The sequence below is a fragment of the Bos taurus genome, chromosome 18 (assembly GCF_002263795.3).
Source record: "Bos taurus isolate L1 Dominette 01449 registration number 42190680 breed Hereford chromosome 18, ARS-UCD2.0, whole genome shotgun sequence".
Lineage (NCBI taxonomy): Eukaryota > Metazoa > Chordata > Mammalia > Artiodactyla > Bovidae > Bos > Bos taurus.
The window spans coordinates 44,161,726-44,175,800 of NC_037345.1; the positions used below are offsets into that span (position 1 = coordinate 44,161,726).

At 54.2% G+C, this 14,075-nt stretch overlaps 1 protein-coding gene across 3 annotated transcripts in view; it reads left to right on the forward strand.

Annotated features, from left to right (window-relative positions):
- The window catches only part of CHST8 (carbohydrate sulfotransferase 8), a 145,426-nt gene that overhangs the window by 128,891 nt on the left and 2,460 nt on the right, over positions 1-14,075 (forward strand). The window lies entirely within an intron of this gene.

Below are 14,075 nucleotides of genomic sequence, written 5' to 3' on the forward strand. Positions count from 1 at the left end.
TGTCTGGTTCTTTTGCAACCCCATGGACTGTAGCCCACCAGGCCTCTCTGTCCATGGGATTTCCCAAGAAGAATACCATTAGTGGGTTGCTATTTCCTTTTACAGGGAATCTCCCCGACCTAGGGATCGAACCTGCATCTCTTGCATTGTCAGGTGGATTCTTTACCACTGAACCACCAAGGAAGCCTGAGGGATGAGCAGACCTCTCCCCAAAACTTTACCCCAGTCCAGCCTCCTCACATCACCTTTCCCCCAGTTTGACGCCAGGGACAGGATCCATTTTACCAATATAAAGGCTTGTGCTCTCACAGATTTCTGGCCAGAAGGGAGCTTCATTTGGGCTGGTGGAAATGGTCCAGGTTGCTTTGTGGCTGCCCCTCGAGTGTTCCCCCTCTTGCATGCCATCTCCAGCCTCTGCCCTGCTCCCATTCACAGACACTGGGGGCACCGGGGGTGGCGTCCCTGACTTCACCTGAGGACTCTGACTTCAGCTGACCTCAGGACTTCAGCTGAGGACGGGAGCTGGGGAAGCAGGGCTGTGGAATTCTTCTTGAGCCCAGGCTGGGGTCCTGTCTAAGCCTTGAGGTTGACTTCAGTCTCTCTGTACTCTGTTCTGAAGGGTGAGGTCTCCAGAGTGTGTGTTGGGCAGGGGTGGGAGGGGGTGTGTGGAGAACCCCTGTCTGCAGATCGTGAGTGAGAGATGCCAGCCAGGGGCACCTGTCTGCAGTGGAATCAGCCCTCATTCTACCCAGGAGCCTTGCCCTGCAAAGTGATCCTAGCCTGGCCCAGTCAGGTCCTCTCTTTACCCAAGACAGGGCTGCAGACTGGAAAATGGCCCCAATGTGTTCCAGATGCTGTTTGATGCGCAGAGGAGCAATGTAGCCTCCAGAAGCGTGCATGGATTCCTGGGCCCTGACCTCAGTTGGTTCATGTTCTCAATCGGAGAGAGTGGATTCCTGGGCCCCGACCTCAGCTGGCTCTTGGTCTCAGCATGGGTGCAGCAGGGCAGACAGTGGCTGAAAGCTGGAGATGATATTCTCGGGATGTCCACCAACCATGAGCCTCCCCCAGTACCCAGCATGATGGTACCTCCCTGTGAGTTTCCAGCTCTTCCAAAATCTCTGCCAACTCCAGCCACAGATTCTCACACAAGTCTTGGGCATTCAAAGCCTGATACCCGCCTATCCAGGTGCCCCTCTGCCTGATGCCTTCCAGACACTCCCTGCCCCACATATGCTGTTACACAGCAGCACCTCATTCTGTAATCACCTCCCTAACAAACAGAAAACATGCTCGTCGCCGTTGTAAGCATCCCTGGTGTGATTTATTGCCATCATCACAATATTTTGTTTGGAGCTGTAAACCTCCAGACATAAATCAAGTCATTAGAAGGAATGACGTTTAATCCTGCAGAAAAAGCCTCAGTGGGCTGAGCTGTTCTCACCCAGCCAGCGAATCATTCATTCTAGAGAGGATGGCTGCAAACACGCTAACGCGGGTGGGCCCTCCTCACCTCTGCTGCACACAGATGTGGAAGGACGGAGGCCTGAGTTGGGCTGCTTTTGTTTTGTGGAATTGCACATTCTCGACTGCAAAGTGATGCCTAAAACACGTGCCCGGCAATCCAGACAGGAGTCTTAATTCGGAAGGAAATGCACATAGCCGGGAGGGGCCAAGTCTGTGCCTGTGATCTATGCTCGTCGTCCCGAGAGCAGCTGCTGGTTGGACTTCAAAGGAAGCAGACAAACAGCTCAGAACATCTTCTTCAGCTCTCTGTTCACAGTGACCCTTGCCACCCTTCGAGCAGCTATTACACGGGGACCGTGTTCTCTTTGCAAAGTGGGCAGGTCTAATTTCCAGGGCTTTGCTGCTGATTCGCAGGCCAAGGCTAAGAGGAGAACTGAGCCTTGAAGGGAATGTTCAAGGACCTCAGACAGTGCCTGCCAGGAATCCGGCAGCCCCCGCCCCACCCAGGCAAACACAGACATCACGTTCCCTGCAAAGGGTGCCTCTCAGAGTTAACATGACATCCCCCAAATGCCAGGAGGATCAGATGTCTGTGCTCCCGAGGACGGCCTGGGGCTGCTGTGGTCAGCCCCTTGTCAGCCCAGTGTGGTCCATTGCTGATTGGACCTCTGGGTGCTGAGCTGGGAGGAGCCAAGGGCTGACCAGCCAGAAGGGAGAGAAAGTAGGTTTTAGCCAGGTGTCCAGGGAAGGGGCATCTCCACAGCCAGCCATTGCCAAGGTCAGGGTTAATGCCTTACCTCTTGGAAAAGTGATAGTCACTCAGTCGTGTCTGATTCTGCAACCCCATGGACTGTAGCCCACCAGTCTCCTCTGTTCATGGAATTCTCCAGGCAAGAATACTGGAGTGGGTAGCCATTTTCTTCTCCAGATCTTCCCGATCCAGGGATCGAACCTGGGTCTCCTGCATTACAGGCAGATACTTTACCATCTGAGCCACGAGGGAATCCCTAAAAGTGTTAGTCACTGAGTCATATCTGACTCATTGCAACCCCATGGACTGTAGCCCACCAGGCTCCTCTGTCCATGGGATTCTCTAGGCAAGAATACTGGTGTGGGTATACATTCCCTTCTCCAGGAGATCTTCCCAACCCAGGGATCAAACCTGGGTCTCCTGCATTGTAAGTGGGTTCTTTACCATTGGAGCTACCAGGGAAGAAGAGCTGACCAAATCCTCGGGTCAGAGACTTCCTGAGCTGCTGGTGGCCCAATCCTTGACTGGACCAACTCCACTTCCAAGGACCTGTCTTGAGGTTCTGTTTAGCTGTGAATTGCATCTCTCCAGACCAATGGCAGAGAACACCTGGGTTGACTGCCAGGGTCCCCTGCCTGCCCTTTGCCATCTGTGAGTCACCAGGAACTCCATTCTGCTCAGGGACACAGAGGATGGCCTCTGAAATGCTGCTGCCCCTTAAGGGTCTTGGCTGGGCTGGAGGAGACCCTAGAGACCGGATGGGCCTGGGTGGTGCTGGAATCAAGGCCAGGGACCCCTCTGGGCATGATCAGTGGCCATGCATGGCCATCTGGGGCACCCTGCTAAGGACCAGCGCTTCCATCTCTGAGCCCCTGGGCAGCGCTCTGTTGGAACCCGACTCCCCCAGGGGGCCTGAGGCGCCTCCCTTACCGAGCAGCCCCTGCAGCAGTTGGGGGCGGGGGGACACTTCAGGGAAGCATCAGCTAGAAGGATTTGCTTTGTCGCTTTTCAGGGTATCGCAGGCAACAGCCGTGACGGGTCTGACAGCCACAGACCAGCTCAGTAATTGACGCGGCGGCCGGATTGTCACATCCAGAAGCCGGCCAGAACCAGATCGATCATTATCTTGCGGTCGGGCCACCGTGGTAATGAGGCTGCCCCGTCGGCAGCCTCCGATGACCTGACTTGGCTCCAGTGAAGAAGCGTCTGTCACAGGCCTGGGCCAGTCGGTGCGGTTGGCATTCTTCCTGCAAACAGGCAGCCCCTTGGTGGGCCGACTGCAGCCTCGGGCTCCAGAATGACTCCCTCATTTTTATTTTCTGGTCACCCCAGATGGAAACTCACCAATATTTAAGCCAAATTAGGCCCTTTCCTGCAGAGCTGGCTGGAGAGCGGTCACCAGGGGCCCTGACAGCCAAACAAGAGGAACATTACATCCATCCATTTAACCTGGCCACGGCTACTCAGAGCTGAAGCCGTGGCTCCCCACAGGCTCAGGACAAAGGCAGGACTCGGGCCAGGCTCACTGCCGGGGCTTCAGGTAACTGGCTGCCTCAGCGCTGCTCTCTGTCCTTGGAAAGTGCTGGTCCCACACTGTCACTGACCCCCAAGAATCACAAATGCGCCCCCACTTATACACCTGCTAACCCTGTCCTCCCTTCTTCCCCCTCCTTCAGCTGTAAATCCATCTAGCTGATGCTTCCTTGACGTGCTCCCCCCACCTGCTGCAGGGGCCACTCGATGAGGGAGGCACCTCAGGCCTCCTGGGGGAGTCAGGTTCCTACAAAGGGCTGCCCAGGGGCTCAGGGATGGATGCACTGGTCCCTAGCAGGGCACCCCAAATGGCCGTACATTGGCAATCATGCTGATCGTGGATATCTGCTGTTGGGAGACCCATTGGCATCTCAGACTTGGCCAGGATCTGCCTCCCTTTGCGGGAAGGGGCATCAGCATCCACCCACTGCTCAAGTAAGAAGCCAGCATCCCTGACTCTGCTCCCGGTCAGTCCCTGGGTCCTGCTGATGCAGGGAGCCAGCTGGTACCAGCCCAAGAGGTCCCAACTCCACATTCACACCTGTAGCTTGGAATCTGCCATGGTAGGAGTATTTATACCACAGAAATCAGCAAACACTACCAACTAGGCTCCTCCCCACCCCCACTCCACCACCCCCGGAGCCAGTGGTTAAACCTTAACCAGCACGCCCACTGCTGACTATTCCTCCTGAAATAGTCTTCACATCTTTCTCCACTTTAAGATTTTTTTTAAAGGAACATCTTTATTGAATATTACAATACTGCTTCTGTTTTATGTTTTTTGGGGTTTGGGGGAGTTTGGGTGTGAGGCATATGGGATCTTAGCTCCCCAACCAGGAATCAAATCTGCACCCCCTGCATTGGAGGGTGAGATCTTGTGCACTGGACCACCAGCGAGTAAGATCCCTTTTCCTCCATATTCGGCCATCCTCACCTGGGTCCAGGCCTCAGACATCTCCGCCCGGACAATGGCAACATTCGTTGACCAGACTTTCTGCTCTGTTTTCAACTCTTCACCTCAGAATGACCCTTAAATTCACAATAACGCTCAGCTTAAACCCCTTCTAGGCGTCCCCTCAGGGCTTAGGAGAGAAGCGAAGGACCTTCTGCCTTTGCCCTCTGCAGCCTTGGTCCTGCCGTTTCTTGACGCCCTTCCATGAAACCTGATGCCATGGTGCAAGGCCACCAAAGTCTGCCCGAGATGCCCTCGTTACCCACGTTTGGACTTAGTTGCTCAGTCACATCTGACTCTGCGACCCCGTAGGCTATAGCCCACCAGGATCCTCTGTCCGTGGAATTCTCCAAGAAAGAATACTGGAGTTGGTTGTCATTTCGTACTTCAGGGGATCTTCCCGACCCAGGATTCGAACCCGCATCCCCTGTGTCTCCTGAACTGCAGGCAGGTTCTTTACCCATGGGGCCATTGAGGAAGCCCAGGTGCCAATTAATTGTCACTACCTGAGGGAGACCTCACCTGATGCCCTGGGATTGCTGGCATCCCCCACCACATGCTGCCTACCACATCCTAAATTGCCCCCTCACACATGGAAGGCTGCTGTTCAGTGCCTCACCTCCTCACTAGACTGAAAACTCCATGAGGGCAGAGCCATGACTGTCTCGTTCACAGCCAAGACGCTGTCACCGGTGCCTAAGACACTGCCTGGCACATGCAGTGCTCGGTGTGGGGCGAATGGACAGATGGTGGCCGCCTGTGTGACTGTGACTGTCACAGGTCTCATACTGCAGGGGAGGCAGGGATGGGGGCCGCCAGGGGCCACTGTGGCTTTGCTGGCAAGTGTCATGAACTGGGTTCTTTCTCATCTGCAGCAGCATTCACTCGCTCCTGCTTATCCTTCCAGGCCCAGGTTGAATACATAAAAGGAAGAAAAAAGCGGGACTTGCTCTAAAGCATGTGCCACATGTGAACTGTGCCTGGATGTGAACACACCCTCCCCACCCAGCGTAGGCCAGAACACACAGCAGGAAGCACACAGGTGCACTCGTGGTGAAACACAGCACAAGACCTACCAACTCCTGCTCTAATCGATGTGCACACGTGGCAGTGCAGCTGCGTATGCATGGCATGTGCACGGGGGCCACACCCCCACCCCCAGACACGATGGAGTCACCCCAGGCTCGGACAGAGGGGAGCCTCAAAGTGGGAGCTGAGGACCCCTCCCCTGAGAACAGGCAGGCACACAGACGATGCTCAGAGACACCCCTCCCCCAACTGGGTGAGGGACAGAGGTGTGGGGGTGAGCAGCAGCACAGCTGTGAGCTTTGCAGACCAGCTAACAGGCTGGCTGGTTGACTGACAGGCAGCTCCGATGCGCCGCACTGACAGCTCCAAGGGAATTCACAGCCAAGGCTGAGCCGACAGGGAACTACTCAGCTGAATCGTGGATCCTAATCACAGAGGCGAGGGGATGGAATCACTAAACAAAGCAAGGAGCAGTCAGAGCCGTCAGGTGCCCATCTGCCCAGGACGGGAAGATTTCCGCTTCCCTCCCCCGCAGGCAGGTCCCAGAGTCCCTGAGCTGGTGCAGGAGCTGGGCTCAGGGAAACCCAGGCGCTGCAAAGGTGCCCAGGTGATGGGAGCATCACGAGCCGGGGACCTCCATCCTCTGAGCTCTCTCTGTGCCCAGCACTGTGCATCACTTCATTTACACATTTGCAGACCCACAAGATAGGTATTTTCATCCCACTTACCAGATGAGGACACTAAAGCTCAGGGAGGTTAAGTAACAAAGCAGTGTTCTCATTTTCTTTTTTTCCTCTTTTTACATATACTGACTTGTGTGTGCATGGTCAGTCATGTCCGACTCTGCGACCCTATGGAGTGCAGCCCGCCAGGCTCCTCTGTCCATGGGATTTTCCAGGCAAGAATACTGAAGTGGGTTGCCATTTCCTCCTCCAGGAATCAAATCGATGTCTCCTGCATTAGCAGGAGGTCTCTTTACCACTGACCACCTGGGAAGCCCTTTAAATATACTGAAAGTCTCTCAGTCATGTCCAGCTCTCACAACCCCATGCACTGTAGTCCATGGAATTCTTCAGGCCAGAACACTGGAGTGGGTAGCTTTTTCCTTCTCCAGGGGAACTTCTCAACCCAGGGATCGAACCCAGGTCTCCCGCATTGCAGGTGGATTCTTTACCAGCTGAGCCACCAGGGAAGCCCAATATACCGACCCTTTGTTAAAAGCTGTGACTCGGGGTGCAGTCTCTCGGTTAAGGGAGAGGAAACCCTTGCTCAAGTCTGGGCCAAGGGTCAGGGGTCACTGTGGGACCCCACTGTGAGTTTGGTTGTCTCAGAACAACTTGAAGCTCCCCCATCCAGAGGCTGAGGCCAGAGGACAGGGCCCTGCAGGGCCACCCACCGTCCTGCCTGGGAGCACGTTTGGCCTGACCCCTGCCTTTCCCCAAGGTCCAGGTTCTGACCCCAGAGCCATCCATCTTTGGGTTCCAGCAGCAGCCGGCACCTTTGTCTGGGCGCCCCCCCCTCTCCTGGAGCCCCATTTTCGTGCCATGGGCCCTGGGGGCAGCAGAGATGGCAGGGCTGTGCGCTGAGGCCCTAGCAGAGAACTTAATGAGTTGAATGTTCCAGTGAACACAAGTGAGAATTTAAGGCCCTTTGGTGAGGCTTCTTCCATCTGAATTCTGTGCCCTCAGTCCAAGCTGCCCTCTAATTGCTGAGAGTGTTTAAACTTCCATTTTGCATCAAATCTGCATATATTAACAACCGGCCCAGAGGAACAGAGCAGCTCACAAGTAGGCAGACAGAGGCCAGAGGGGGTTTGGCAGGGCTTGCCCCTCCAAAGGGCAGAGCCTGAGCTGGTAGGAAGAGTCAGAGGAGGAATGGCCACCATGGGGGCCCAGAGGCAGGCCCAGCCAGGGGCCCCCCAGGTGGCAGTGGGAGGCAGCCAGCTGAGTGTGTCCTTGCTCTGACCACCCAGACCCCCAAACCCCGCATAGCCTGGGTGGGTGGACAGACCCTCGGCCAGGGCAGCACATGTCTCCATCCAGCCACTTGGCTGGCAGCTGCCACCAGATGCACAGACCCTCCCCAGGCTGCCAGGCTGAGCTGGAGAAGCCCCGCTGGGGGTTGGTGGACTGCAGCCAGAACCCTGGAGAAGCCCAATACCCATCCCCCACTCCAGGGCCAGCTCTCAGTTCAGGCAACATCAGCTTTTCCTCAAGCATTTATTGAGCTCCTGCTGTATGCCAGGCCTGGTGCCAGATGTTGACACAGTCCTTGTCCCAAGAACACAGAGAACTAACACAGTCCTTTGTCACTGATTGGGCCACCCAATCCTGCAGCACAGGTGTTCCCTCGCCTCCTCTGGGCAGTTCTGGCCAGTGCTCTTAAAGCCCCCTGAAGTCACTCCCCCTTCCCCCACTATGAGCTTGAATTGTGCCCACTTCCCGCCAAAGAGGTTGAAGTCTCAACCTCTAGTACCTGTGAAGGTGACCATAATATATATAGGGTCTTTGCTGTTGTCATCAAGATGAAGTCATTAGGATGGGCCCTAATTCAGAATGTCCAGGACTTTGGCCACCTGATGCAAACAGCTGACTTGTTGGAAAATACCCTGATGCTGGGAAAAACTGAAGGCAAAAGAAGAAAAGGGCAAAAGAGGATGAGATGGTTGGATGGTATCACTGATTCAACAGACATGAACTTCAGCAAACTGGGAGATAGTGAGGGGCAGAGTCAGACACAATGACTGAGCAACCAAAAAATTCAGAATGGCCAAGGGAGAAGAGACAAGTAGACAGGTACATAAAATAATCATGTGAAGATGGAGACGGGGGACTTCCCTGGTGGTACCACAGTCAAGACTTTGCCTTCCAATGCAGAGGATGTGAGTTCAGTCCCTGGTTGGGGAGATAAGATCCAACATGCCTCCTGGCCAAAAGACCACAACACAGAAGCAATATTGTAACAAATTCAATAAAGACTTACAAAGATAAAAAGATGGAGGCAGAGATTGGATGTAAACTGCTGCAGCCAAGGAGCATCTGGGGCAGCCAGATAGCTAGACAAGGCAAGGAAGGATGCTCCTCTTGAGCATTCAGAGGAAGCAGGGCCCTGCTGACACCTTCATTTCAGACATCTGGCCTCCAGAACTGTGAGAGAATAAATTTTTGTTATTTTTAAACCAGCTAGCCTTGTGATACTCTGTTAGAGCAGCCCTAGGAAATTAATATACCTCCTGTGAGGGTCAAGTTTATATGTCAACTTGACTAGGCTATGGTGCCCAGATAGTCAGACACCAGTCTAGATGTTACTGGGAGGGAATTTTTTAGATGTGATTACCTTTAGATCAATGGACTTTAAGTGGAGTTCCCTAGCGGTCCAGTGGTCAGCAGTCTGCTTGCCAATGCAGGGAATACAGATTTGATCCCTGGTCTGGGAAGATCCCACATGCCATGGAGTGACTAAGTGCCCATGCACTGCAATTACTAAAGTCCATGTGCTCTGGGGCCTGCGTGCAGCAACTGCTGAGCCTGCTTGCTGCAAATACTGAAGCCCATGCACCTACAGCCCATGCTCTAACAAGAGAAGCCACTGCAATGAGAAGCCTGTACAAAGAGTAGCCCCTGCTCACCACAACTAGAGTAAGCCTGAGTGCAGCAACAGAGACCTAGCACAGCACCCCCCAATCCTTCTCATTAATTAAAAAAAGAAAATAGACTTCAAGTAAAGCAGATTACCCTCCATACGTGGGTGGGCCTCATCTAATCAGTTGAAGGCCACAGGAGGAAAGAAGGCAGGAATTCTGCCTCCAGACGGCCCTCAGACCTGAGCTGCACCATCAGCTCTTCCCTGGATCTCTAGCCTGTTGGCCTGCCCTGCAGATTTCACCCAAACCCCACAATCACAAGAGCCAATTCCTTAAAATAATCCCCCTGCTATATGATATACAAATAATGTGTATGTATATATATCTATATATCTCCTATTGGTTGTTTCTCTGGAGGACCCTGATTCAGAAACCTTTCAGATTTCCTGTGGAGTACAGCCTGGCAGCTCCCTTGGGGTTTCCTCTCTGACCGCAGTGGGAAGGCAGTACATGTGCCCTGGTTGCGTTTTTTTCCTGCCAGCATCCCAGTTTCACACCTTGTAGCTCATCACCGCTTGTGTGAGGTCCTGCACACTGGCCAGCTGTGCAGCTGCCCCAGAGCAGGGAGGCCTTTCTCCTGGCATGCATGGTAGGTGTCTATTTCTTTCTAATTGGGATGTGGAAACAGCAGAGCAGGTGACGGCACTCATTCCCCAGAGGCAGCTGCCAGGGAACCTGGGGTGCGACCGATGCCTGGAGGCTGATTCTCACACATGAGGGAACCAGGCTGCAGTGGGGGATTTGCCTTCAATGTCCCTTCTGGCTCCCTCCAGCCTGAAACCCCTAGAGTTCCTGGCCAGATGGGCAGCATAAGTGGATGTGTGGGCATGGGGATGTCCACCACGTGGGCTCAGTCACTAGAAGAGCCAGGCTGTGGGAAAGGAGCCAAGGAATCCCAGCTCAGTGCAGAAACCTCTGGGGAATCCAAGGACCATGAGTCTGAAGCTCCCGACAGGGCAGGGTCTTTGAACTTCCACTCGTGTCCTGTGGCCTCTCCAGTTCTCTCCCATCTCTGCCCCACTTTGTGGGTCTGCTCCTTTGGGATGGCCATGCTTTCCCCAAGGTTGCAGTGTTTAGAGTGCCAGGACCCTCTCCCCACTGCCCGTCAGGGCCCAGGGCTAGAATTTGAGCAGCCAGAATAGCAATCACTCTCCTCAAATGACCCACCTGGGCTAAGGGGTCAGGGGCTCATGAGGCAGCCCTTTCTAAGTACTTGGGTCCTGTTTGGACCCACATCAGTGTTGCCTGTCTACACAACCTGACTGAAAGACTGGTTTCCAAGCCCTACCCCCAGTGGGTCCTGGGCATCCAGGATTGTGGCTTTTGAATGCAACCCAGCAGGTCTCCCTCTTGTAATTCAGAGAGGAGTGGTGGGCAAGGGACCCTCCCCTCAACAGCCCACATGCTTGAAACCTCCCCTCCCCAGCTCTGCCTCAGGTCCAAGCTGCCTGGCCTAATTATAGGAAACTGGCCTCACACACTCTCACATCAGCCTCTGCCTCCCCTTGGCAGGTAACCAGAAAGCTTTTTCAGCCAGACGCTCAGAAGAAAACCTTCAGCCAATGAAGAGCTCACAGTGTGGAGCGCAGTTGGCAGCCTCAATAACTCACGCCTTGTTTATTCTCACCGATGCTCACTCTTATCGTACTGCATGTGTTTCAGCCGCTCTGCGAATGTCCTCTGTCCAGAGACAGAAAGTGGTTGTTTATTTCTTACTGTATGGGGGGAGAGGGCTCCCTTAAAGGTTGTTAATATTATGCTGAAGGGAGAGGACAGGAGACTCAGACACTGAAAGGAGAGTGCATACATGACTGGCCCTGGGGGTTCCTGTCGCAGAGTGAAGGCCGGGGACAGGAGATGAGAGGCAGCAGATGAGAGGCAGCGTGGTGACACTGGATGGAAGAGAGGGCGGGGCTGTGGCTTTCATTAGCGTTGTACACCTATTTGGGGGCTTGGCAGGTGGTCTTATAGTGAGGCCAAGCCCCCTCCAGGTTCCCCATGGCATGGGTTCCAGGGCCCCTGGTGGCAATACTTTCCTGGTTGTGCAGTAGAGGCTCTTCCCTGGCTGGCTCCCCAGAGCTGTCCAGGGTCCTGAAATGCAGTCCTCTGGGGAATGCACAGACCACCGCCCCCCTCCCCCAAGTCTCAGATGCCCAAGACATCTCCTAGCTGTCACATCTTAGAGCTGCAGGTGGTCTTTGTTTCAACCTTTATCTGAGCAGTGCATGTAGAGCTACTTCCTTGATGGAAAAAGTAAGGACACTTAGCCTCTGGCCAATGGGGCCATTTCTGTTACATTCCATTGTTAAGTTTCTTTATTCCAAAGTGACCAAATGGGATGGGCTCACAGTCTTTGCAAACAAGCTGCCATAAGTTTAAGGGTCATGACCATTCAGCTTGTGGCAAACTCAAGCTCCATATAAAATCTGTTATTGGGTTTTCTACAAGGTAATCCTTTTTTTTTTTCAAGGGGGGCAATTTCGGCCAGGTTGGCTTTGTTGGGGAAAAGTGCCCAAAAGGTCAGGAGACTCATGCAGCTCTGGGCTCTGTCAGCAAGAACTTTATTGCCAGCCCGCACTCAGAGCTCTGGCCTGACCAGCCTTGGAAAGCCCTTAGGCTCAGGGCCCTCTTGTGAAGTCTGCACAGATAAAAATGGGTCAGGCCTCACAGTCCACCACCCTCCAGGCTGAGGGAATGGTGCCAGTGGGAGGTCATGGCTGTAGAGGCTGTGACCTCTGCAAGCACATCCTTGTCTCACTTTGCCTGCTGGCAAGATGCCTTCTGTAAGTGGCTTCTCAGCCCCACTCTCGGCCAAATCTGGCATGACTCATTTGCTCCAGAAAAGGAATATAAATAAGCACCATCGCACCCTGACAAGCTGACAGGATTGACAAGCAGAGTAAATTCCCGTATCTGAGACTCTGAGGAGGAGAGGTGATTTAACAGAGCCAGCTGCCGTCACCAGAAGAAAATAATTAAGGAAACCCGGCAGTGTGGAGGAAAACTGAGTGTGCAGAGGGGCCCTTCTGGTGGAGGGATCTGTGATCATCAGCTGCAGGAGGAAACCCGCACGTATCAGCTGGAAATGAGCTTAGGAAGCTCATGCTGGGGACAGGCCACATGAAGAAAGAGTGCAGCGGGGGTAGGAGGTGGCTAGCCAAGGGAAGGAGGCTGTGGGCTGACTGGGGGATCCTGGTGAGGGGCTTAATTTTAGAGGCTTCTGCCTCAAGGTCAAGCACCCACTGCTCACACCCCACCCTCCTGAGGGGTGCGGTCAGTTCTACATGGAGCTTCCCTCTCTCCATGGAAGAGCCAGGAAGGCCTGTATCAGAGCTGACCCATGCACACACACACACACACACACACACACACATATAATGCTCATAAGCTGGGAGATGCCCAGAAAGGTGTGGACACTCGGCCCTTTGCCCAGGGAAGGGTCAGTCCCTGGACAAAGAGGTCAAAGAAGAGCACTGTGGCAGATGAAAGATGCAGTGTGACAAGCTGTGCCTTCACTTGCACCTCTTTGGGGTCTTGGGAAAGGTCCTGGCAGGCTCAGGGAATTTAGGTTTCCCAAACCAGAGGTGACCTCACATCCTCCCACTCTCACTTGCTGATGAATGAAGAACTGTGGGCACATCCTCAGACTGAGCAGTATAAGGCCAGGGTCATAGCAGGGGCTGAACCTGTAAAACTAGACCTCACAAAGAATCGGCAGAGTCCCTGGGTCAGGGACAGAGAGCCTGGGTGTCCCCTGGCCAGCTGGGCTCCAGACACTGGAACTCTGCGAGTGCACAGGCACAACAGGGGAAGTGTCTCCAGAACAACCCCCCACCCCCACCCCCAAGCAGCAGCCAGAACTCAACCAGGTGTGGCTTAGGCAGTGCCCCATTGTGCCAGCTGGGAGCTGGAGCTCTCCGCTTGTTTAAAGGATCGTTGGTTCTGATTGTGACTGTGGCTTGTGGCAAAGCCTCAGAGAAGCCATGTCCACTCACATGGCACAGGAGCGGGAAGAGCCCAATGCCTCCGTGGCCCGGTAGGGATGGGGAAGAAGGCCAAGACTCCTAAATAGTGCCGCCTCCTTGAAGGAAATCCTCTCATCCTCCCAGGACCTCCCTTCAAATGGGCCAAATCCTCTCTTCTTGGCCAAAGATTTGCCTCTCCAAAGCTTACTGGTCCTGAGTGACCCCAGCCCCAGTGCAGACAAAGCAACTCCTTGGCGGGGGGTGGGGGGGCAGAGGGGATGATCCAGGGTGTGGCCAGTGATGCACTGATCTCTCTCCATCTCCCCCTTGTCCCCAGTAAGGGCTTGCCTGCAATCAGTCACTATGTGGGGCTCTCCTCAGCCCTTTGGAGGAAACCAGGGTGGGCAGAATGAGATCAGCTCACCCTAGAGCTCCAGGACCAGCTAGTGGCCCAAATTGCAAAGCAGATGCCGAGGTGAAGGAACTTTCCAGAGCCAGTGGGGAGGCCCCAATCCAAGGGGAATGAGTCCACTCCCAGACCTGTGTGCCAAGTACAGACACAAGTGTGCCATATTCACAGAGCCAGGACATAGAAAGAAGATGGATAGATCTTCCTGAAGGGGCCCTTCCGTGTGTCTTAATGACAGTGTGAGGTGGGGGCAGCCTGTGAGGTTCCCAGCTGCTCCATTGAGCAGGTATGTGGGCGGGGCACCGTCTGGACTCTCCAGGTCACAC